This window comes from Macrotis lagotis, chromosome 8 (genome assembly GCF_037893015.1).
Source record: "Macrotis lagotis isolate mMagLag1 chromosome 8, bilby.v1.9.chrom.fasta, whole genome shotgun sequence".
Taxonomy (NCBI): domain Eukaryota; kingdom Metazoa; phylum Chordata; class Mammalia; order Peramelemorphia; family Peramelidae; genus Macrotis; species Macrotis lagotis.
The window spans coordinates 54,230,926-54,257,173 of NC_133665.1; the positions used below are offsets into that span (position 1 = coordinate 54,230,926).

At 36.3% G+C, this 26,248-nt stretch overlaps 1 pseudogene; it reads right to left on the minus strand.

The window, feature by feature from the left end:
* Positions 1-5,943: 5,943 nt before the first annotated feature.
* Positions 5,944-26,248, minus strand: part of LOC141496459 (actin, cytoplasmic 2-like) — a 29,008-nt pseudogene continuing 8,703 nt past the window's right edge.

The following is a 26,248-nucleotide window of genomic DNA, read 5'->3' on the forward strand; positions in this document are numbered from 1 at the left end:
TTCAATAAATGGAGAATTTGGAGACCTTGGAGACCTTGGTGTATAGGAGAAACTTGTCTTCCTTGTCTCCTGCCCCTCCAACGTTTGCCTGGGAAAGATTGAGGGAGTCCAGAAAAGGGACTCAACAATCCATTCCTATTAAAAACATTAGAAAGTTTAGGAATAAATCAGAGTTTTCCTTAAAATAATAAATAGCATCTAGCTAAAACCATCAAAAATATTATATGTGAGGGGAATGAACTTGGAGCATTTTCAGTAAAATTAGGAGTGAAGACAGGATACCATTATTACCATTACTATTCTATAAAATATTAGAAATGCTAGCTGTAGCAATAAGAGAAGAAAAAGAAATTGAAGGAATCAGAATTGGCAATGAAGAAGTAAAGCTTTCACTATTTATAGATGATATGATGGTATACCAAGAGAACCAGAGAAAGTCATCTAAATAACTCCTTGAAACAATCCAAAAGTTCAGCAAAGTAGCAGGATATAAAATAAATGCACACAAATTATCAGCATTTCTATATATGAACATCAAAGCCCAAAGGCAAGAGATAGAAAGAGAAATTCCATTTAAAATAACTATAGACAACAATAAATACTTGGGAATCTACCTCCCAAGAAAAACCCAGAAACTGTATGAGCCTAATTATAAAACACTTCTCACCTAAATAAAGTCAGCTCTAAATAATTGGAAAAATAGCAATTACTCAGGGTTAGGTTGAGCTAATATAATATAAATGACAACTCTACTCAAGTTAAATTATTTATTCAGTGCCATACCAATCAAACTACCAATAACTACTTTAACAAGCTAGAAAAAATAGTAACAAAATTCATCTGGAGCAACAAAATGTCAAGAATAGCAAGAGAAAGGGGTGGCCAGGTGGCACAGTGGATAGAGCACCAGCCCTGGAGTCAGGTGTACCTGAGTTCAAATCCAGCCTCAGACACTTAAAAATTGTCTAGCTGTGTGGCCTTGGGCAAGCCACTTAACCCCATTGCCTTGCAAAAACTAAAAACTAAAAAACTAACAAAAAAAAAAAAAAAAGAATAGCAAGAGAACTGATGAAAAGAAAAATAAAGGAAGGTAGCCTAGCTCTACCAGATCTAAAACTATACTATGAAGTAGTAGTCATCAGTAGATTAGAATAGGTTCAAAAGAAGAAGCAGTGAATGACTACAGCAATCTGCTATTTAACAAACCCAAAGACATCAGATTCTAGAATAAGAACTTATCATTTGACAAAAATTGTCGGGAAAACTGGAAAACGGTATGGCAAAAGCTAGGCATAGTCCCACATCCCCCACTCTATATACTAAAATAAGGTCAAAATACCCATGAACACCATAGATAAATTAATAGACCAAGAAATATTCTGTTTGTCAGATCTATGGAAAGGGGATAAATTGATGACTAAATGAGGATTAGAGTAAATTTTAAACTGCAAAATGAATGATTTTTGACTATATTAAATTAAACAAGGTTTTGCACTAATTAAATCAATGCTGCCAAAATTAGAAGGAAAGCAGTAATCTGGAAAACAATCTTCACAACTAGGAGTTCTGATAAAGGCTTCATTTTTAAAATATATAAAGAATTGAATCAAATTTATAAGGTCACAAGTCATTCCCCAGTTGATAAATGGTCAAAGGATATGAATAGACAGTTTTCAAATGAAGAAATTAAAGCTATATATAATCATATGAAAAAAATACTCCAAAGCATTATTGATTAGAGAAATGTAAATTAAAACAATGAGGTATCACTTCACACTTATCAGATTGGCCAAGATGAGAAAATGGGAAAATGACCAATGTTGGAGAGCTTGTGGGAGGATAGGGACATTGTTGCATTGCTAGCGGAACTATGAACTGATCCAACCATTCTGGAGAGCAATATGGAACTATGCCCAAAGAGTAATAAAATTGTTCATACTCTTTGACCCAGAAATTCCAATTCTAGGTCTATATCCAGAAGAAATTATAAAAATGAGAAAAGTCCCACATGTTCCAAAATATTCATAGCTCTTTTGTAGTGGCAAAGAATTGGAATTTGAGGGGATGGCCATTAATTGGGGAATGGCTAAACAAGTTATGGTACATGAATACTATGGTGGGAGAAGTTTGGAATGACTTATAGGATTTGAAGCTGAGCAAGTAAAGGGAGCAGAATCAAGAGAACAATGTACACATTAACAGCAACATTGTGAGATGATCAATCTTGATAGAAGCAACTCCTCTCAGCGGTTTGGACAATGTTATCCCCATCCAGAGGAAGAAAAATAAAACAAAACAAAAACCAGTCCTTCAGAGTCTGATGAACACTTTATAAAAATTATCTCTCATGTATCTTTTTCCTTTCATCTGAATTCATTATACTGAAAAATTACTAATCTGTAAACATATTTATCAAAAATATGTACAATGCTAATCTGACTGTTTACTGCTGAGGGGAGTGGGGTGGGAAGGGAGGGTGGAAGGAAATTTTGTAATTTAAAAATATACAAGTTCATATGGATGAAAAAGAAATAAATTATAAATAAATTTTAAAAAAAGAACAATAGAACCACACTGGACTAACTCAAAGATCCAGAGACTAACAAATGGCCCTCTGTGAGAAGAATTCTGCTGGGGATTGAAATCCTCTTGTCTTAGCTAGGTTGTGCAGTGGATAGAGCACTGACCTGGGAGTCAGGAGGATAGGAGTTCGAATTCAACTTCAGGCACTTGGCACTTACTAGCTGTGTGATCTTGGATAAGTTACTTAACTCTGATTGCCACACATCCAGTTGTCCTGATTCACATCTGATCTTTGGATGCAGATGACTCTGGAGGAGAAAGTGAGGCTAGTGATTTAACACAGCACCCCTTCACTCAAATCCAATTCACGTACTTGTCATGGCATCACTCCCTGATGTTGGAGATTTGTCTACCTAGGAAGTGAGAACATAAAAGGATCTTGTCAGAGGCCAGTCAGAATAGTAAAGAAACTCTCAGTCTCAGGGCTGGGCACTTGACCCTTTTCTTTCTTCAGGAGAAACTACACTTAGAGAAATCCCCATTTTTTTTGGTTTTTGGTTTTTGCAAGGCAATGGGGGCGTTAAGTGACTTTCCTAGGGTCACAAAGGTAGGTAATTATTATTATGTATCTGATGCTGGATTTGAACTCAGGTCCTCCTGACTCCAGGGATGGTGCTCTGTCCACTGCACCACCTACCTGCCCTGAAATTCCCATCTTTTGATCTAGAAGGTCAGGTCTCCTGCATTTTCAACTTGGGAATTCTTTCTTGCCCATGAGGCTGATACTGCTCAGGAAATCTCTCTTCTCTTGATAGAAAGCTAGATTTTTGGGATCTTGCTTTTAAGATGACCTCAGAAAAAGGTTTATTGCTTGTAATTATTAGGGGACTCTTCTGATCAATCCTCCCCATTCTACTCTTCCCCAACTTAGCCTTCAAAACAATTGAGAAAAAACTCAGTATATGTCCTTGAGCAGTATGAAACAATACTGACATCTAAGCAGGTTATATTTTCTGTAGCACATCCTTCACTGTGTGTGTGTGTGTGTGTGTGTGTGTGTGTGTGTGTGTGTATGTGTGTATACATATATTTGAGTTTTTTGTTTGTTTATTTTATATTATTACAATAATCTTATTGTGAAAGTAAACATGACCCCCTCCCCCCCAAAAAAGATGAGAAACCTTAAGAATAGTGAGAGAGAAAAAATGTACTTCAGTCTGTGTTCAGATCACAATGGCTCTGTCTCTGGGATGAATTGCCTTCTTTATCATGAGTCCAACAAAGAAGTTGCTTCAATATTTTCCCCACCATTGCTATTACTAGTTGTATTTCCCTCCACTCTATTCTTCCCCACTCTCATTTATTCTTCTCTCTCTCTCTCTCTCTCTCTCTCTCTCTCTCTCTCTCTCTCTCTCTCCTTTCACCTTGTTCCTGTTCAAAAGTGTGTTGTATCTGAGTACCCTTTCCCACCATCTTCCCTTTCTTCTATGACCTATCCCCCCCTTCCCTCCCTCCACTCCCCCTTATCCCATCCCTTTCCTCTCATTTTTCTCTAGGGTAAGATAGATTTCTATACCCTATTAAGTGTGAATGTTATTTACTCTCTGAGCCATTTCTGATGAGAATGAAGGCTCACTCATTCCTTCTTGCCTCCCCGCCCCCGCATTCCACTCCATTGAAAAAGCTTTTTTCTTCAGTCTTATGTGAAATATCTTAGCCCCTTCTTCCTTTCCTTTCCCTTCCTCCCAGTACTTTCCTTTATCACCCATTGACTCCATCTTTTTACTATATTATACCATTATATTCTGCTCCTTCCTATGTCCTGTGTGTATATATATATATATATATATATATATATATATATATATATATATATTCCTTCTAACAGCTCTTATAAATGAGAAAGTTCATATGAGTAACAATATCTTCTTTCCATGCAGGAATACAAACAGTTCAACATCATCAAGTTCCTCATAGTTAGTCCCTCTCTTCCACTCCCTCTATGGTTCACCAGTGTCCTGTACTTGGAGATCAAACTTTTCGTTCATCTCTAGTCATCTTGATAGGAAAGTTTGAAAGTCCCCTGTTTCATTGAAAGTTCATCTTTTCCCCTGAAAGAGGATGTTCAGTTTTGCTGGGTAGTTGATTCTCGGTTGTAAACCAAGATCTTTTGTCTTCCAGAATATCATATTCCAAGCCCTATGATCCTTTAAAGTAGATGCTGCCAGATCCTGTATAATCTTGACTGTAGAGCCACAGTAGTTGAATTGTTTGTTTCTGGAAGCTTTTAGTATTTTCCATTGGAATTTGGCTATAATATTTCTGGAAGTTTTTCTTTTGGGATCTCTTTCAGGAGGTGATTGATGAATTTACTCAATTTCTATTTTATCCTTTGCCTCTAGGATCTTAGGACAATTTTGCTGTATTATTCCTTGAAAAATGAAGTCTAGCTCTTTTCCTGGTCATGACTTTCAGGTAGCCCAATAATTTTAAATGATCTCTTCTGGATCTGTTTTCAAGGTTGGCTGTTTTTCCAATAAGATATTTCATATTTTTTCTAATTTTGGGAGTTTTTTTGGGAATAGTTTTATTTCTTCTTGATTTCTCACTAAGTCATTAGCTTCCTTTAGTTCCATTCTGCATTTGAAGGAGTTATCTTCTTTTCCAGCTGGTCAATTCTGTTTTTTTTTCCTTTAACATGTATACTTTTATTTGAATTGGTCTTAAAGTCAGTATACAGGTAAAGCTCCTCCCTTCCCCCAAGTACTGGCACCAATCTTATTAAATGCCCAGGGAGACTACAAAAAGTCTTCCTTCACATCTATGTTGGGGGCAGGGTGGGATTTTAGGGGGCTGTCCATTATGGTTGACAATTTTTTAAAAAAGTAACAAGTATTAAGGCGGAAGATATGAAAAGCTTTTTTTAAAGGATTACATTAATTTACATGAAAAGCAATACTAATACCTTCCCCCTTCCCCTTCTGGATGTTTTGTTAAGTAGCTCCTTTGCTCTAAGAGCAGGATAGCCACCTTCACAGAGGCAAGTAACTCTGTAACAATGCATTATACAATTATTCGGAATGACTTAAAAAAAAAACAAATATACAGTGTCCTGAAGATGCACTGTAGAACTTTGGAGATGTTTACCTCCCACATACTTAGACTGCTTGTCACCTTCACAATTCCAGTTTTTGAATCCTGAGTCAGGCGCCAAAAAAAAAAAAACCCAAACCCCAAATAAAGCCATGCCAATCTCATCTCTCTTTTGGGCCATTATCATACCCTTTTGACAAAAAAACCCAAAACAAATAGAACCATTTGTGGTGGACAATGGAAGGCCCAGATTCATCATACTCCTACTTGCTAATCCACATCTGCTGGAAGGTAGAAGGAAGAGGCTGCCAGAATAGAGCCTCCAATTCAGACAGAGTATTTACACTCAGGTGGGGCAATGATCTTGATTTTCATTGTGTTGGGGGCTAGGGCTGTAATCTCTTTTGCATCCTGTCAGCAATGCCTAGGTACATGGTGGTGCCACCAGACAATATGGTATTGGCATACAGATCCTTACAGATGTCAACATCACATTTCATGATGCAGTTGAAGGTAGTTTCATGAATTCCACACGATTCCTTTCCTAAGAGAGAAGGTTGGAAGAGAGCTTCTGGATATCAGAACCTCTCGTTGCCAATAGTGATAACCTGCCCATCAGGGAGCTCATAGCTCTTTTCTAGAAAGGAGCTGGAGGCAGCAGTGGCCATCTCCTGCTTGAAGTCTGGGGAGACATAGCACAGTTTCTCCTTGATGTCATGCATGATTTCCCTCTCAGCTGTGGTAGTGAAACTGTACCTTCTCTCAGTCAGAATCTTCATGAGGTAGCCCATCAGATCATGGCCAGCCAGATCCAGATGGAGGATGGCATGAGGAAGGGCATAACCTTCATAGATGGGCACAGTGTGGGTCACATCACCACTACCTGAGTCCCTCACAATACCAGTGGTAAAACCAGAGGCATATAGGGACAGCATAGCCTGGATGGCAACATACATAGCTGGGGTGTTGAAGGTCTCAAGCTGTTCCTGGTGATCTCTGGGCCAGGAGGTCTGGAAACTACCCCCTCTGCCATGGACTCAGGCATCCCCAGGGATCTAGGCACTCCACTGGCTGTGCCTACAGCAGCTTTTTCGAACCTTTGATCCCAGTGAAACAGACTTCCCATGAAATTTCTAAGTTGTCTTGGGCTGGGAAATTGTATCACTTGGTCTTTCTGTGGGTTCTGCCCCTCTAAATTTTGGCTAGAGTCATAATTTGGATGACTTTTGGAGTTTTTTGGGGAACTAGTTTCCAGGAATTCCTGCCTTCATGCCACCATCTTCTCTTTTTCCTTTTCTTTTTTTATGGAAAAATTCCATACTCTTTGATTATATAGAGTCTTGCCAGTCAATCCCTTGAACCTCCCTATCCTGTACATGAGAGCTAGGAAATTCATCAAGGGTGTTGCAATAAGAGTCTACCTTCTTCCCTATCAAATTCATATTCTTCCTAGCTTCTTCAAAATTCCTTGGCAGAGAGCTTATGATGAACCAAGGCACATTTGACTATGAAAATTGAACCTGGTGGAACTTGGGAATTCTTGTCCAAGGGCAGCTTATTTTAGGACCATTAGTGCTTGCCCTTCCACTGTAATTTGAAGACCACTGCCCTAGAGTCCCAGGAACCCCCTTCTGCTACTTTTCAAAGGTCTTCCATTGGGACTATGCCATAGGTATTGCAATAGGACCCAGGATTTTTACCACCTATTTTTTTCTGTACTAGAGGCAGGAAGTACCTGTCATAAGTAGGCCTGGAAACTACTCCTCATGTGCCCAAGACAGAATTAGCTACAAGATCTGTATTCAAGGTTGTCTCAACTATGCTAAGACATAGTGTTTAGGGGAGGGCTGTTCATACCCAGAAGCAATTCCTTTTACACATCTTCACATGGTTTAGACAAAAACAACCAATGAACTGTAATAGTCTCATTCTTGTGTGGTTCACACTCTCCAGGTCTCATTAATTACTTATTAACCACACCATTCTCTCAATAACAATAATAACTCAACTGTACTTCCACCCTCATATGCACATTCCGTCACATAATAATAAACAGTCAAGAGAAGTTTTGACCTACTCTTTTATAACAAGGGGATAAGGTGGATGACAATGATAGCAAACAGCTGTTTTCAAGTTAGATGGCCTTCTATCTCCTTGACTCTCAAATTCTCCCCCCATAATTCCCATTCTACTCAATAAATACAAGAGAAACACAATGTATTTCTTCAGAAACTCTCCTCCTTCCAGTTTTCCCCATTTAATTTCATACTACCATGGCCACTCCTTTTTGTACTTACTTAGAACATTAACCAAGGTGGGTACATTTTCCTCTATCATTGTGGATTACAACCCTTATCCATCTCACTCTTGTCTATGTTTTTCTAAAAACTTTTCATAGAAGTTCTTTCCAATATTGAGAGTACAACTCTACCACCTATCTCTTATTCTCAATATATATTTTTGGCTGTTGTTGTTATTCTATTCAACAAATTTTCTTTGAACTTCTGTTATTCATTATAAAGATCATGTACTAAACCATGGGACTGATACAAGGAAGATGAATAAGACAGGGGTCATGCTCTTAAGAACTTAGGTTCTAGTACAGGTAATAAGACATAGGGTTGTAACTAGGACATAGTGAACAAGGCTTTTTCCCAGGTTGCTGACATCTTGGGATGGTGCTCTCTCTCTCTCTCATGGTTCCCCACTGACCCATGCCACAATGTGATTACAACTATTGCCATTCCAAGGATCTTGTCTGTATGGTGCCCCTCTCCCAGAATTCATCTTCCCTTCTAACCCTCTCAGTGTAAAGGATTTGGGGGATTGACTATTCAGTTTCTTAATATCATTGTGCCCATGATCAAATTGTTTTCTGGGCTACCAATCCTCTACTCCTGCAGAGTATTTTTATCCATGTGAAAAAATTATTAGTCATGGCTTTGATAAGAGAAATAATATAATAACCCAAATACAAGTTAGAAAGAAAGTTAGGTATCAATAAAATTTTATAGGGGTTTGACAGAGGTGGTGGTGGTGGAGTGGAGAAGATCACTTATTTCAGAGGATCAGGAAAGGACATTAATTTAAATTTTGCATATTTCTTTATATGATATTATTAAATTTATGTATATATGTATATAGATTACAAGCTGTTTGAGAGCAAGGACTATTTATTATTTTAAAATCAGGAAAGGACATTAATTTAAAAGTTGCATATTTCTTTATATGATATTATTAAATTTATGTATGTGTATATAGATTACAAGCTGTTTAAGAACAAGGACTATTTATTTATTTTATTTTAAAATATTTCATAATGGGTTTTTCACAAGATGGGCATTCAATAAGTGATGTTGATTCACACTTCTGTGTTGAATTTATCCAGAGCATTATGTATGATATACTATTTAGTGTATGGGCAACATAGAACCCCTGAACCAAGAAAAATGACTTTAAAATATTTTGACTCTTGAGAATTTTACAAGGAAAAGTACATTTTCACTTTTTTCCCTTCAACTTTTGACCCATGTTGTGAGTACCTCTCTCTCCTGAGTACTGACATTGGATAGAGGAAATGCTTCCTGCCTCCAATTTTTTATCAGTGACATGTTAAAAAGCCACATGCAGGCAAAGAGCATAGTTTGCACTTTCCTAGTGATTTCATTTGATAGTTTCCCCAATCCCATGAGACTAAATTTGGGAATATTTGTAGGAGGAATGACTTTGGTTTTATTGGATTTTTGAAAAAGAGAGAAAAGGAAGATGGGACCTGGATGTGTACTTATTTCATATGAATTTGACCTGATTTGTTTTTAAACATTAAAAAAATAGAATGTGCTTTTTATGACAGGAAATGATTTTTTAATCTACCAGAGAATTAATAAAATTTGCCTTATCTATAAAGTTTATGAGATTATCTCATTCAGTATAGATAGGCTATTTTCCAGGGACCATCATAGCATCATAGCACTTGTATCCTCTTATTCCCTTCTACATACATTTCTAATGTAGAGTTTTTGTTCTAATCAGACAGTGGGTGTTGGGAAAGTAAGATATAACTAAATTCAAAGTAATAGTAATGATATCTGGACCTAAAAACTTATAAAATATTCATAATTTGAATCAAAATATGAGAATTACATGCTGAAACAAGTACAGTACTCACTGTTTTATTTACCTCTCAGCAAAATTCTAGCAGAGACCCTTGATTCAGTTTGTAACCTGAGGTCCAGGATGGAATTGTTATTTACATACTGTGAAAGAATTTTAATTGCTCTGTGTATAGCAGAGGGTTCAATTTGGTTTTAGCTTATAAAAATGCAAATTCTAGATTTAGATGAACTGGGATCTTTTTTTATTAGGACTAAATGAAGGCAACAATGATGCTAAAATTAGAGATTACTCTTTAGTGGTATTTCCCATATTAATTTGTCATGGAATCTGTTCAGATTAGAAATATTTTGGTGGAACTGATAAATGCTTATCTTTGTATATACCAAGAATAAAGTTAGAGCTAGGGTAATTTGGGAACAAAATAGAGGAATTAAATGCACATATTGAAAAGTTGCCATGCATAATTAGTATTTTAATATGTACATAATTTTATAGTTAATATTTTAGAAAGGAAAATATGCCAACATTGAAATTCTTATAGCAATCCTGTTTGCATTGTTTGGAGCACAGTTTTGGAAAGGTTGATCTGTAGGATCACACACATCTGTTCTGTGATTCTGCTCTAACAGTCACCAACTTAAGGTGCTGAAAAACTTGATGGACATTACGGGGGAAAGCCCATAACACTGCCCTAATTCAATCCAGGGAAATTTTTTTTACTGAATACTGGGAATGTTCTGCTAATAAGTTCAGGGTTGGGAGGGGAGGGGGAGGAGATGGAGGAAATGAAGCGAAATTGTATGCTGATGAATACTATTCCATTTTGCAGATTAGAAAATTGAGTTCAAGTTATTTTTCAGTCACAAACATCACCAATAGGAAACATTAGAAATCCATAGCTTTTGCATTTCCAGTTTCTTATTGAGACAACTGATAGATATGCCTCATTGGTCTTCTAGTTCTAACATTTAGTCTCATTTAGAGACTACAGGGGAAGATATATTGGCCTCTAATGTCAATAGGTTCCTCTTCAGCTTTTGGAAGTTTAAGATAAGAGTAATTATTTCAGTCACAATTGTTCTGAGATTCAAATTAGGAAAATTCCTAACTTTACAGTTAAATCTTTCTCTTGTTAACCCAGGCCTGTTTGTGGTTAAAGAAAAATTCAGTTTCCTTGTTTACACAAGGAAAAAGCAGATAACATTTTAATGTCTGTCAGCAGCCAGGTTCAGGGAGAAGGCTTAGGGGAGGCTCTTTTGTACCCTTAGGGACTTTTAGAATCAACAAAATCTCGAAGGAGCTCCCTTCTCTGCAACAATTCAGTTTTACCTCTACTCCTCAGAGGTGTGCTAGAAGACTTCCCTTGCTCCAACTTCTCAAAATCTGGACCCTGAGAATCTTTTTCTTCTGAGATGGATCCTTCCTTTTTTGTTCAATCCTTAGGTAATGACCAAACCTCTAACACAATGGCTTTGATTTATTCAAGGAGGTGTAAAGACCCTGTTCATATTGAGTTTTGATTGATTCAGTCAAGAAGTATCCTTATCTAACAAAAATAATTACTTTTAAGTGGATGAGATAATCAATAGGGTCCTGTTCTTACATAAGAGACATTATTGGAAATTTCAGAAAATTGCACTTTCCTCAAATTTCATAGAATCACAGAATTTCAGAGATGAAAGAGCCTTGTTGCCATCTAGTACAACTTGTATCTGAACAAGAAATCCCCCTAAAACATCTACAGGAAATGATTATCCAGTCCTTGTTTGAAGACCTCAAGTGTGGAGGAACTACTCCACTCAAAGGATCACAGATTTAATCAGGAAGGGACTTCAGAAGACATGTAGGTCCAACACTTCATTTTACAGAAAAGGATTCAGGGACTAAGAATAATTTATTCTACCTTAAGATAATTTTAGTTGCTATGACATTTCTCCTTTAAATTAAGTCCAATTTTCTTCTATATAGCTTCTAACTTATTTCTGTTTTATAGTAGTACTAGTGGTAGCAATGGTGGTAGTGGTAGTAATAAGTAATAGTAGTTATAGCAGTAGTAGTACTAGTGGAAGTAGTAGTAATAGTAGTAGTAGTAGTAGTGGTGGTGGTGGTAGTAGTAGTAATGGCCGTAGTAATGGTAGTGGTGGTAGTGGCAGCAGTAGCAGCAGTAGCAGTTGTAGCAGCAACAGCAGTAGTAATACATAGTTAGCATTTATATAGCACTGTATTAAGTGTTTTACAAATAGTATTTCATTTGATCCCCCAAATAACCCTTTGAAATAGATGCTATTATTCTTTCCATTTTAATAGATGAGGAAACTGGGGCAAACAGAGATTAAATGACTTACCAAGCGAGTAAATGTTAGATACTGGATTTAAACTCAGGTTTTCCTAATTCCAGGTCCAATATTCTATCCATTCTGCCACTGAATTGCTTGCAGCTCCTAGGATCAATCAACTCAAGTCTAAGCCTTCATTCCCATGACAGTCCTTCAAATACTTGAGAGAACAGCCATTTTCCATTCCCCCCCCCAAACATTTTTTTTAATAGCTAGGAGAAACATTCCAAGTTCCTTCAACTGATCATCATCATATAGCATAAGATAATGTCTTCATCATCTTTTTTAGTGTCCCATATTCTTTCTCAAAGTGTCAGAACTGAGCATAATATTTTAAATATGGGCTGACTAGGACAGTGGGACTAGTATATTTATAGTTCTGGATATAAGATTGTTTTAATTTTTGTGCCATTGACCAAAAGAAAGCCTCCATACACACAAAAATATTGTTGTTGCTTTTTGTTGTAGCTTAGAATTAGAAACAAAATAGATGTCCATTGATTGGAGAGTATTTGTCTGTTGTAAGAAATTAATATATTGAACATGGAAAGACTTGAACTGATGCAAAGTGATGTGTAGAGCAAGGAAAATAATACAACTACCTCAACCATGTAAATGGAAATAATAAACACCACAAAACAAAATTATAAAGAACAAGCCTGATCCTCACAGAAGAAGATATGTAAAGACATCTCCCTTTACTCCTATGCACAGACAGGAATTCCCGAGTGTAGAGTAAGGCATATAATATCAGATATTTTCACATTTTTGTTTTACTAAATTTATTTTCTCTTCCCCCCTTTTTGTCTTTTTAAAAATTATTTGTTTGGGGTGGCTACATGGTGCAGTGGATAGAGCACCTGACCTGGAGTCAGGAGTACCTGAGTTCAAACCCGGCCTCAGACACTTAATAATTACCTAGCTGTATGGCCTTGGGCAAGCCACTTAACTCCACTGCCTTGCAAAAACTTAAAAAAAAAATTTGTTGGAAACTATGGCTCACTAAGAGTGAGAGGAGATTCAGGGAGAAATTTCAGTGTTATTAAAACAAAAGCTATCAATAGAAATGTATTTTCCTAACTTACAATGCCTTTGCAATACACCCAATCTAGTGGAACTTTTTCAGATGAACATCTCTCTTGCCATGCTTTCCTTTCTTATCTTCTTCTATACCCCTGTCCCTAAATGGTCACAAACAATCCCAAAGATTCAAGTAAAAATCAAATTTGGTTCAAGAAAATTCCACTCATTTAGCAATTATTATCATACTGTTTTACAATATATAGAGGAAAGATACTAATCTTCAGCAAAAGTGATTTTTCAGGATAGTAACCCACTTGAACTATTGTAGCTTTGGTATACCTGTTCATTCATCATGCAGCAAATCTAGGGGAGTAACTAGTGAGATTTCCAGATGTGGATACAATCATTGACAAAGAGACCTGAGATGTCTTAGGGTGACTGAGTAAGTCGTGTATTATTTTAGTTCAAACTTTGTGACTCTTACCTGACTGTGATGAAGTGATACTGCAGAGGGATGAACAGATAGAAAATAACAGAGAGAATTATATTTACACAAAGAACAATAACAGCTCTTTAAATCACAAAGGGCAGAAACAAATTCAGTGGGAATGAGAATGACCTAAAGGAGAGACCAAGACCTCTGACCTCTGGACCCAAGGCACTCCTCTGGGACAGAATTGGAAATGGTGGTATGAAAAGATGTATGTGTGAACATGTGTAGTCAGAAATCCTAAATTCAGTGACTTCTGGTCAGGCTATCTCTGGGGAAGAAAGGATGATGGGGCAAAACTAGGAAGGAGCTAAGTAAGTATCATGGCTAATTATATATAAATAATTAGGGGATATGCTCAGTTATTTTTATATACTGAAGGAGTACAAGGATTATTAGAGGATAAAATGAAATAATACTTGTAAAAACCTTTAAGTACTATATAAATTATAATTATTATTACTATTATAATTATTGAAAGTGATAGTTTTCAGGACTAGGAAGGTAAGAGTTTTGTTGCTCTTTGCCCTGATCACATCACATTTAGAGTACTATATTCAGTTCTGAATACTGCTTTTAGGAAGGAGATTGATAAATTAGAAATTTTCCACAAGACAAAGGATGTTGAAAAATAATAAGATCATGATCTATATTAGTTGAAAGGATAGGGAATATTTAGTTTGGAGAAGAGAAGATATCAGGGAACATACCTTAGAAAACATTTTTAAAGTATTTGAATAGTTGACATGCTCATGGTAGCAATTTTTTTTGAGCTGCAAAGATGTAATTTTAGGTTTGACGTAAGAAAACATTTACAAATAATTTTATCTATCTCAAACAGGCAATGAGTTGTAGGATATGTTCTCTTAAGCCCAAACTGGATGGCCCCTTTTCAGATTTTTTATAAAAGGGATTCTAGTTCTGGTATGGGTTATATCTAAATGATCTTTGAGATCATTTTCTGTGTTACTTACCTGCATAGGAAGGTTATGAGGCCCATATTCTAGCTACCTAGGTAAAAGTTCGACTGAAACCAATAGAGGTATTGTCTGAAGAGGTAATCTGGGCAAGAGCTGAAAGTCTATCATTCTATTAACTTTCCTTTAGATTACAATTGATAATTTTTCATAAGGAGAGAATGTGCCTTTTTTTGTGGGGAAGGTGCAGCAAGAGACTGAATTGTGTTTGTGGTGGTACAAAGCAGGGTATTAGATCTGAAAGAGAAAAACTAAGTCAAAAAACTTGCATACAAGTATAATTAAAGATTAAAAAAAGATGCAAAAGGTTCATGGACTCAGATAAAACAAAGGGACATGAAATTCAACATTGCAATATGTATGTCTACTGGAAGAATAGAATCGTCTCTGTCTGCCTGAGAGAAAGAAGGAAAACAGTCAAAGTTTTTTCATCTCAGCAGGTTAAGTCTTCTCAGAACAGACTTCCAGTAATGGGAAAACTTCCTGCCAAATCTTCTCAGTGGTTATACATTCCAATTTGCTTTGAGCTATTCAGCATGAATATGATTGAGGGTCAAATTGATTTTGACAGCATTAATGTACAGTAATGTTGACTCCATGAAGCTTTTGCATCTTTTTTTAAATCTTAAATTATACTGATCTGCATGAATAGAAATTCCTCATTAAAAGATCCCTATTTTGATGAAATCACAGGTCCAACTTTAAAACAGTCATAGATACTTTTGTTTTGGTGTCACCTTATTTTTAAATATATCCAGCCCTCTTTCCCTATTCAGTTACCTTACTTGTAATATAGTTACTTCAAGCCCTGAATGGAAAAATGAGTTGTCCAGAGTCAGATAATGTTAATGTCAGAAATGGCATTTGAACTCAGGATCTTCTTGACTTAGAGCTTTCTAATACTAAACCATGCTGCCTCTTATCAATAAAAATAAGATTTAAAAAAAAAGAAATAGAGAGGTAAGAAAGAGAAGAACAAGATGTATATGACTTGGGGCGGCTAGGTGGCGCAGTGAATAGAGCACCGGCCCTGGAGTCAGGAGTACCTGAGTTCAAATTCGGCCTCAAACACTTAATAATTACCTAGCTGTGTGGCCTTGGGCAAGCCACTTAACCCCACTGCTTTGCAAAAACTTAAAAAAAAAAAGATGTATATGACTTGAGTGAAAGATTACTAATGGAAGCTAAAACAAAGCAAAAACCCACTAATTACCTTCTGGTACAAGGGTTACTTGTTTCTTTCAATTCTTTAACATTCATTTAGTATTCTTCTTTGCTGTATTTTTATTAGTGATGAATTGTATGTTCTTTGTGTGATGTGGAGATATACTCCCAGAACTCTGAGTTGATGTCAAAGAATGCCAAGCCACAAATCTTATTACATCATTTTTGCAACAGTTTATGACATCAGTTCTTGAAGGCTCGTACATCTTGTGAAAAGCATATTTGTACCCTCAGTCTTTGATGTTAGTAAAAGATGGTAGGTGGAAGAAGGAGAAAGGATGGAGGAAGAAAAGGACATGAAATTGGTCAAAACTATTGAGTTTTTTCATCTATATCAATACCAACAAAATACTGAAAGTCAAAATACAACAGTTCCAAACCTAACTGGGTTACTTCAACACAGTTGATTTTAGTCATCTACTTGGCTGTTATCAAGTTTCAAAATTTTCTCTGGTGATAGGGAATGGGGGTTGGTAGTTGTATGGATAGATTGGAGATACATATGACATATGTCTATAGATTGGAGATACATATGACATATGTCTATAGAAATGGCAACTGATTATATGTATGGGAATGAGGGAGATTGTGTAGTCACAGTTGGTATTAAGGTTGCAAACAATAAGAAAAGATGATGTGATCCTCAACAAAAACAGGGAAATTTGGAAGAAGGTTGGATTTGAGGAGAAAGGTAATGAGTTATGTTTTGGACATGTTGAGTTCAAATTTCCTGAGGGACAACTAGTTTGAAATGTTAAATTAGTGATGGTGCATTGGAAATATAGAGCTGAGAATCATCTTCATAGAGATGATAATTAAATCCACAGGACATTATGATGTCACCCACTTAAATGTATAAAGAAAAGGAATGAGGTGGTAGGATGAAATCTTGGGGTATATCCCTTGTAGGGGACATATTACGGTTAGCTGATTATCCAGCAAAGGAGAGTGAGAAGGATTGGAGGAAATCCAAGAGATGGTCACCAATGGGGCGGCTAGGTGGCGCAGTGGATAGAGCACCGGTCCTAGAGTCAGGAGTACCTGAGTTCAAATCTGGCCTCAGACACTTAATAATTGCTTAGCCGTGTGGCCTTGGGCAAGCCACTTAACCCCATTGCCTTGCAAAAAAATACTTTGGAGAATGGTCACCAAGTCCCCTAGAAGAAAGAGTATCCCAGAGGAGAAGGTGTTACACAATATAAAATTCTATAACTAGTAATGCCAGCTCATCAGTTAATTACCTTCCAAAACAGAGTATCTATGAACTCCTTCCCTCCCATCTTAGAAACATAACTTTTATAAAGGGCAAGTGCAATGATTTCTGATGTAGCAGAAATCATTTGTCTGTCCATTTAACATACTACAAATTTTTTTCTCTGTTAAATTTGGAAAGAAATAGCTCTTAAACTAAATGTGTAGGCTGCTTCAGTTTCTACTTGTTTTTTTTCTCCCTTAAATATAATATTAACAAGCATAGAGAATATAAGAACCTGGGCTATTTCTGTTTGTTAATGTTTAAAAAAGTTTTATTATTTTTAACTTTGTTTTATTTTTATCTTGTTGTTACATCATAGGCCTTATAGTTTTGCCTTGACAAGCCCCACATTCAAAGGGAAACAAGTGACTACTAAATCTGTTGGTTCTGACAGCATAATGTGACATTCCATAGTCATATTCCTCCATTTCTGTACATAAAGAAGTCTATTTCATTACAAGTTTTGTGGGGTGAAACTTGTGCATGACAGTTAACTAATTTCATTGCTTTTAATGCTGTTTTTGTTTTGCTCTGGAAGTTGTATGTTGTTCTCCTGGTTCTGCTTATTCAGTTCAGCATCATTCAGCTAAGTCTTTTCAGGTTTCTCTGAACTGTTAAGATTTATTGTTTCTTAATATCTAGTATTTATATAATATCTACAGTATGCAAGGCCTATGTAAAGCACGCTACAAATACGGTCTCATTTGATACTCAACACCAATTGGTATTATCCTCATTTCATAGTTGAGGAACAGAAACAAAGAGGTTAAATGACTTGCCCTTGTTTAAGTATCACACGGCTGGTAAATGTTTGAATCTAGATTTGAATTTGGATCTTCCTGACTACAGGTCCAGCACTCTATTCACTGAATCCAACCTCCCTTTATTAATGAGTCAAGGAGATTTGGAGCATTAAGAGAATTAATTTTCCAGCAGATAAATTTTCCATTAAATGAACATCTGGGCAAGTGACCTGAACAACTCAGAGCTATAATCTTTCTAAGACAAAGGCAAAATACTGTTTAGTTCATCTCCTCAGCTACTTCTAGGCCAGAGAACTTTAGTGACTAAATTATGAGGGGCTGGTATTGACCATTTCAAATTTAATTTTCCAAAATCAGTTAGCTGCTTAGTTTGATTTGAAAAATTTTTATAGGCTTCACCTAAATTTTCTGGTAGCATCTCTTTCTCTTTGTTAAAGGACAGACAGACTGGAATATATTTATAATTGATTGACTGCTTGATATTCAGTAGGTTTTCCCTAATTTCTTTAAAATTTTGGGCAGTTGGGACTGTACTTATTTTCATCACTATTGAAATATGTCCAGTAAGTGATGCTTGGGCCTCCTATGTCCAAACTAGAGGAAGAGTTAGTTGAAGAATCTTTCTCAAAATAAATGTGATCAGCAGAATTTCTGAAGATGACATTCAGGAATATGGAAGCCTAGTGAATTCGTCCCTACCTTGATTTGAAACACAATTAACTCAAACTGAGTTCCTCAGGAGGATTATTTTTAGGATAAATTAAAGAGTTTCACTTCTTGCCAGGTTCAGGGTTTTTTTTAAGAGAAGTATTTCAGTTTTGAACTGGATGAGTAACAAGGGTGGGAAGCTCTGGAGAAGAGTCAAGAGAACATGATGGGTTTTTCTGTTCAGAAAGCAAGTAGCTTTCCTTTTTGCCAGCTATAATTCTCATGTGCTTTCCTGTTTAAGAGACAGAACATATTGGAATAATCTGACCTAGATGTAAACTCATATATGAATCACATTGGCTATGTTTTTATCCAGGAAGAAAGGCTACAATTGGCAGTGGAAAAACCATTCTGGCCACTCTAGCTCTGTACAAGTCCAGGGACAATATGGGCCCAATATCACCCCAAAGCAACATTCCAGTTAACAGACATCCGGTTGGCCATCTCAAGTGGAGACAGAGTTACACAACATAGGCCTTTGTTCAAATTCTTCCCCTCCACCTCTTATCAACAACTTTTTCAGTTTTTCACGGTTTGAGGTTCAGTCAGTTAGATTTTGTTCAGTTTTATAAAAGGCATAAGGGAACTGAAGGACAAAGCTTTTTGCTACAAATATCCATAAAAGGATCTAGAAGAGTAATCTTTTAAGATGTTGCAGTTAAGAAGTTGTCTTAAAAACATTGTGGAGAGTTCTTTTACTGTTTACAAATGTCATATTTCCTAAAATTTACAAGATGTCAGGCCACACCAAAGTCCTATCTATAATATCTCATTTTGGCATGGAAGCAATATTTAGTTCTTGAAGCATATTCAAGTGGAGCAAAATCTCTGGCAGATCCTAGAATATGGAAAGATTTCATTAGGCCTCTTATGATGGATTGTGTTTCTGTCATCTGTGGACCATCTTGGATTTGAAGAAGGTAATCATCAGAATGTTATTTGCCATAGATTGAAGAATTGTGCCTGCAGAGGCTCATGAAATGTAAAGCTCTGAGGAAGGGCAATTTTTGTTTTTCTCTTTCACACGTTCTTTTTTTCAGACAGATTAACCTACTGGTTATCATTCAGCAGTTACTATACATATTCTAGCCCTCACCTGGAGAACACTTATTCCTTAGTTCTACCTCTGAGAATTTTTAGCTTTCTTAAAGGCTCAACTCATGCTCCATCTCTTGTGGAAAGACTTTCCTGATCTCCTTAGCTGATAGTGTTTCTTCTTTCCTCCTCAAATTATTATATATGTGCTTATCTATTTCCATGTTGTAGTCCCCATCAGAAAATAAATGTCTTGAGGGAAGGATTGCTTTACTTTCAGTATATGCAGGGCCTTGCATAAAGTAGGATTTTAATGCTTGTTGAATTAGGTTAAACCAGTAGAATATTTTGGGACTGATATAACTGGAAATATTTTAATATTTTAAAATTTAAGGCAATGGGGTTGAGTGACTTGCCCCAGGTCACACAGCTAGGTAATTATTAGGTCTGAGGTCAAATCTGAACTCAGGTCCTCCTGACTCCAGGGCTGGTACTCTATCCATTATGCCACCTAGCTGCCCCTATAACTGGAAATATTAAAAGATCTTTGGAGGACTGAAATATTTCCACATTTGAACTCTATAAGCACTTTATTATTTTTACAAGGCAATGGGGTTAAGTGACTTGCCCATGGTCACACAACTAGGTAATTATTAGATATCTGAGGTCAGATTTGAACTCAGGTCCTTCTGACTCTAGGGCCGGTGTACTAATGACTGTGCCATCTAGCTGCCCCTCTACAAGCACTTTTAAGTTTATCGTGTTCTATGTTAGTCACTGGAGATTCTTTTTGGTGTGGACCTATGATTTCACAGGCATAGGAAATTCCCTCTACCATTGTAGATTGGTACTGTACTTAATGTTTTCATGAGTTATCAGTGGCCCTGAGAAATCAAGCAACTTCTCTAGATTGTTTTAGGCTGAATGTTTTAGAGGCAGGAACCAGGTCATTCTGACCCTGAGACTATCTTTTTACGTACATTATTACTTTTCCCTGGAAATATAAGATTTAAAATGAAATCAATCCAGCCCTCAAAACACATATGATTAAACATTAGGGATGATATAGAATCAATTTGATTATCTTGATAGAAATAATCAGTCACTGCATGCTTGAATGAATCTATGATCTCACTGATATCAATTCTCCCTCCACTGATGCAAATTATCACTCATCCATACATCTTGGGCAACTAAAGTATATCATCTTCCATAAGGAGTCATATTAGGGGCCTTCTTCTTCTTCTGATATATCATGGATGCCAGTGGAAAATATGAGCTATCACTGTCTCTCTGCAGTGTTAGTACAAGATATATGCATTGATGGATCAATTCTATGGCATGTTCATTTTCCTGTGAATCATTATCAAGACAAAAGGTATTCTTCATTATTTGATTTTTCCTGTGGGGTTAGTTGAGCAGAATACTTTTGAGTGATTATGGTTCTCATTTAGGAGACATTTCTATTTCTTGGTGTTTGGTACAATTACTATTCATGATGGGAACTATTCAGTCAGGAACATCAAATTCTCAAAGTCAAAACCCAGCAGATCTGATGTAAGCTTAATTGGGAGACTGAACATGGCTAGTTGATTTTAGTCATCTACTTGATTATTATTCAATTATAAGTTTCCAAATTGTCCCAGGTGAAAGGGAAAGAGGACCTGAATAAGGTTGGTGGTTGCGAAAGTGTATTAGAGAGACATATCAGAACTGCTGTGGAGATAAATACAGCAACTGGTTGCTATCTGACAACTGATTAAATCACTTTTAGGTGATTATGGATCACATTTAGGAGACATACTTGTATTCTGTGGCTTGCTGGAGTCATCATTCATGTCAGGAGCCATTTATGGACAGGAATATCTGGAGGAACTCACCATCTTTGGAAGATCCCTCTTTTATTTGGACTCTACATGGGACATTTTTCCATCATGGTAGCAAACATCTTTGGCCCATTTTATGCTTCATTTGACATTGATTATCAAAGGAATATTGACTGAAGTTTTCTCTGATATTGTTAAAAACTGCTTTATTTCTGTTGTGAGTGTATCATTGTACTTCCAGGTTCATAACTTCTTGAGTCTTTCCTCTTCTTTGTCTCACCCAATATTCAACTAGTTTTCAAATTCTGTCAATTCTACCTGTAGCAAACATCCCATATCTACCCCCTTCTCTGTACTTACTAAACTACTAAAGTAGTTTACTCATATCAGATCTATTTCAGACTTTTATCTTTTGCATGGACTCTTTTTTAAACTTTTCTTTTAGTTAGTTTTTTTGATTAGCAAGTGCTTATTTTCTTTCCCTCCCACTTCTTTCATTCCTTTTTAAAAAGTAAACTCTTATGATAAATATATATAGTCAGACAAAACAAATCCCCACATAGCCAAAGTCCAAAAATGTATGTCTATTTCTATATTATGAGACCATCATCTCAGCAAGTGGATATCATGTTTCTTCCTCAATTCTGTGAAACTAGGGTTGGTGATTAAATTTATCAGAGTCCTAACATCTTTCAGAATTGTATTCCTTTATAGAATTGTTATTATTATATAAATTGTTCTTTTAGACTTACTCACTTCCTTCTGCATCAGTTCAAACAAGTCTTTCCAAGATTCTCTGATATTGTCTATTTTATAATTTCTAATAACAGAAAAGTATTCCATTGCATTTATATACCTCCTTAGTTTATAGTTTTTTCCACCAAAATATTATATTTTTCCATATTTTCCTACCCTTTTAAAATTTTTTTGAGAGAAGGAATCATTTTACAAGTTATTGTTCAGTCGTTTGTCATATTCAACTATTTGTATCATGATTTGGGATTTTCTTGATTAAGATACTGGAGTATTTTGCCATTTCCTTCTCCAGTTCATTTTACAATTGAGGAAAATAAGTCAAACAAGGTGAAGTGGCTTGACCAGAGTCCCATACCTAGTAATTGTCTGGGACCAGATTTGAACTCAGCTATTTCCTGACTCCAGACCCTGGGTTCTATCCACTGAGCTACCTAGTTGTCCATTTTCCATGAGTAATTAATATCTAATTATTTAGGTGCATCTTTATTTCTGTTTATTTGTAGCTCTGTTCATATGGTTCCTTTGCCAAGAAATTTCTACATTCTGTAGTTATTTTGAATGGAATGGAATTTCTTTTCTTTTTTCTTTTTTTTTTTTTTCAAGGCAATGGGTTTAAGTGGCTGGCCCAAGGCCACACAGCTAGGTAATTATTAAGTGTCTGAGGTCAAATTTGAACTCAGTTCCTCCTGACTCCAGGGTCAGTGCTCTATTCACTGTGCCACCTAGCTGCCCCTTGGAATTTCTTTTTAATTTTTTTTTATTTCTTTCTATTGGGTTTTGTTGGTAATATATAGAAATGATGTTGATTTATGTGTTTTATTTATATTCTATAATTTTTTGTTCAGTTGTTTTTAGTTAGTTTTACTATTACTGTTTCAGTTAGTTTTTAAATTGAGTCTCTGGGGTAGCTAGGTGGCGCAGTGGATAGAGCACTGGGCCTAGAGTCAGGAGGACCTGAGTTTAAATGTGAATTCAGACACTTAATAATTACCTAGATGTGTGACCTTGGGCAAATCACTTAACTCCACTGCCTTGCAACTCCCCCCCCAATAAATTGACTATATAATTGACTTCTCTAAGCAAACCAATATATACTCTGTAAAAAGTGTTACTTTTGTTTCCTTTTTGTTAATCAATGCTTATTCTTCCAATTTCTTTTTCTTGTCTAAATATAATGCTAACATCCCTTGCACTAAATTAAATAGTTGTAATAATGGAAAAATCTCCTTTACCCTTTACTCTTGATCTCACTGGAATGTCCTCTAGTTTATCCCCATTACATATATTAGCTTTTGGTTTTAGATAGGTACTATTTAACATATCGAGGAAAGGTCCATTTATTCCAGCTTGGTTTTTTTTTTTAAAGAGTTTATTTAATTTGAATTTTACAATTTTCCCCCTAATCTTGCTTCCCTCACCCCCACCCCCAGAAGGCAGTCTGTTAAGTTTTATATTGATTCTAAGTCAAATGTAATGAGAGAGAAACCATATCCTTAAGGAAGAAACATAAAGCATAAGAGACAGCAAAATTACATAATAACAGTTTTTTTTTAAATTAAAGGTAATAGTCTTTGGTCTTTGTCCAAACTCCAAAATTTTTTCGCAGATACCCCCAAATTGTGCCTGATTGTTGCACTGATGGAATTAGTAAATCCATTAAGGTTGACCATCACCCCCATGTTGCTGTTAGGGTGTACAATATTCTTCTGGTTCTGCTCATCTCACTCAGCATCAGTTCATGCAAATCCTTCCAGGCTTCCCTGAATTCCCATCCCTCCTGGTTTCTAATAGACAATAGTGTTCCATGACATACATATCCCACAGTTTGTTAAGCCATTCCCCAATTGAAGGACATTTACTTGATTTCGAGTTCTTTGCCACCAGGAGCCATTTATGGACAGGAATATCTGGAGGAACTCACCATCTTTAGGAGATCCCTCTTTTATTTGGACTCTACATGGGACATTTTCCATCATGGTAGCAAACATCTTTGGCCCATTTTATGCCTCATTTGACATTAATTATCAAAGGAATATTGACTGAAGTTTTCTCTGATATTGTTAAAAACTGCTCTATTTCTGTTGTGAGGGTATCATTGTACTTCCAGGTATTCAGGTTCATAAGTGATGTTTTTACTTTTTCATGATCACTTCAGCATACAGACCCAGTAGTGGTATTGCTGGATCAAAGGGTATGCCCATTTTTGTTGCCATTTGGGTGTAATTCCAAATTGCTCTCTAGAAAATTTGGATGAATTCATAGCTCCACCAACAATGTATTAGTGGCCCAGATTTCCCACATCCCTTCCAGCATTGATCATTGTCCTTTCTGGTCATACTGGCCAGTCTGAGAGGTGTGAGGTGGTACCTCAGAGATACTTTAATTTACATTTCCCTAATAATAAGTGATTTAGAGCAAGTTTTCATATGACTATGGATTGCTTTGATTTTCTCATCTGTTTGGTTTTGTTTTTTTAAAGAAAAGCTTTTTTTATCAAAAGTTTTTTTTCCTCTTTGTGGACTATTTCAGTAGCCTCTTTATTTTAGGTTTTTGCAAAGTAATGGGGTTAAGTGGCTTGCCCAAGGCTACACTGATAGATAATTATTAAGTGTCTGAGGTTGGATTTGAACTCAGATATTCCTGACTCCAGGGCTGGTATACTCTATCCTAGCCACCCCTTATAGTAGCCTCTTAATTGAACTTCTGACTTCTAGTCATGCTGTTATCACAGCTATAAGAAATCTCCCTGAGCTTGTAGACTCTAGGCTAAAGTGCTTAGTGTTTAAAAGCCTTCACTACCTCTTTCCAGTCTGACTTCCCAGGCTTATTTACTTTTATTTTCCTTAAGCTATTCAGTGGTCCAACAAATTGGCCTATTTGTTAATTTTCTGACTCCATATTGGATCTTTCATCTAAGTGCCTTGCACAGGCTTTCCTCCATATATGGAATTCATACTTTAACCTTAGAATCCCTAGTTTACTTTGAGGTTCAGCTTATGTGCTGTCTGATTCCCCTAGTTATAAGTGCTTTCTCCATATTCATGATTTTCTGTAAGTTCTTAACAATTTATATCTTTTATCATACTGGTAGAATGTAAGTTTCTTGATGGCAAGAGCATTCCACCACATAGTATAGTACCATCCCACAGTAAATACTTAATAAATACTTTTTGATTCAGATTAGATTGTGTTAATGGGCAGATAAGTGGCACAGTGGATAGGGCACCAGACTTGGAGTCAGGAAGACTTATCTTTTTTATTTTTTTTAAATTAAAAGATTTTATTTATTTTGAGTTTTACAATTTTTCTCCCAATCTTACTTCCCTCCCCCACCCCCCAAAGAAAGCAATTTACCAGCCTTTACATTGTTTCCATGTTGTACATTGATCCAAATTGAGTGTGATGAGAGAGAAATCATATCCTTAAAGAGAAGAGAAGTCTAAGAGGTAACAAGATCAGACAATAAGATATCAGTTTTTTCCCCTAAATTAAAGGGAATAGTCCTTGAACTTTGTTCAAACTCCACGGTTCTTTACCTGGATACAGATGGTATTCTCCATTGCAGACAGCTCCAAATTGTTCCTGATTGTTGCACTGATGGAATGAGCAAATCCATCAAGGTTGATCATTGCCCCCATGCTGCTGTTAAGGCGTACAATGTTTTTCTGGTTCTGCTCATCTCACTCAGCATCAGTTCATGCAAATCCCTCCAGCCTTCCCTGAATTCCCGTCCATCCTGGTTTCTAATAGACAATAGTGTTCCATGACATACATATACCACAGTTTGCTAAGCCATCCCCCAAATGAAGGACATTTATTTGATTTCTAATTCTTTGTCACCACAAACAGGGCTGCTATGAATATTTTTATACAAGTGATGTTTTTACCCTTTTTCATCACCTCTTTGGGGTATAGACCCAGTAGTGGATCAAAGTAGCTGGATCAAAGGGTATGCACATTTTTGTTGCCCTTTGGGTGTAGATCCAAATTCCTCTCCAGGAAGGTTGGATGAGTTCACAGCTCCACCAGCAGTGTAATAGTGTCCCAGATTTCCCACAACCCTTCCAACAATGATCATTATCCTTTCTGGTCATATTGGCCAAAGACATCTTTTTAATTCAA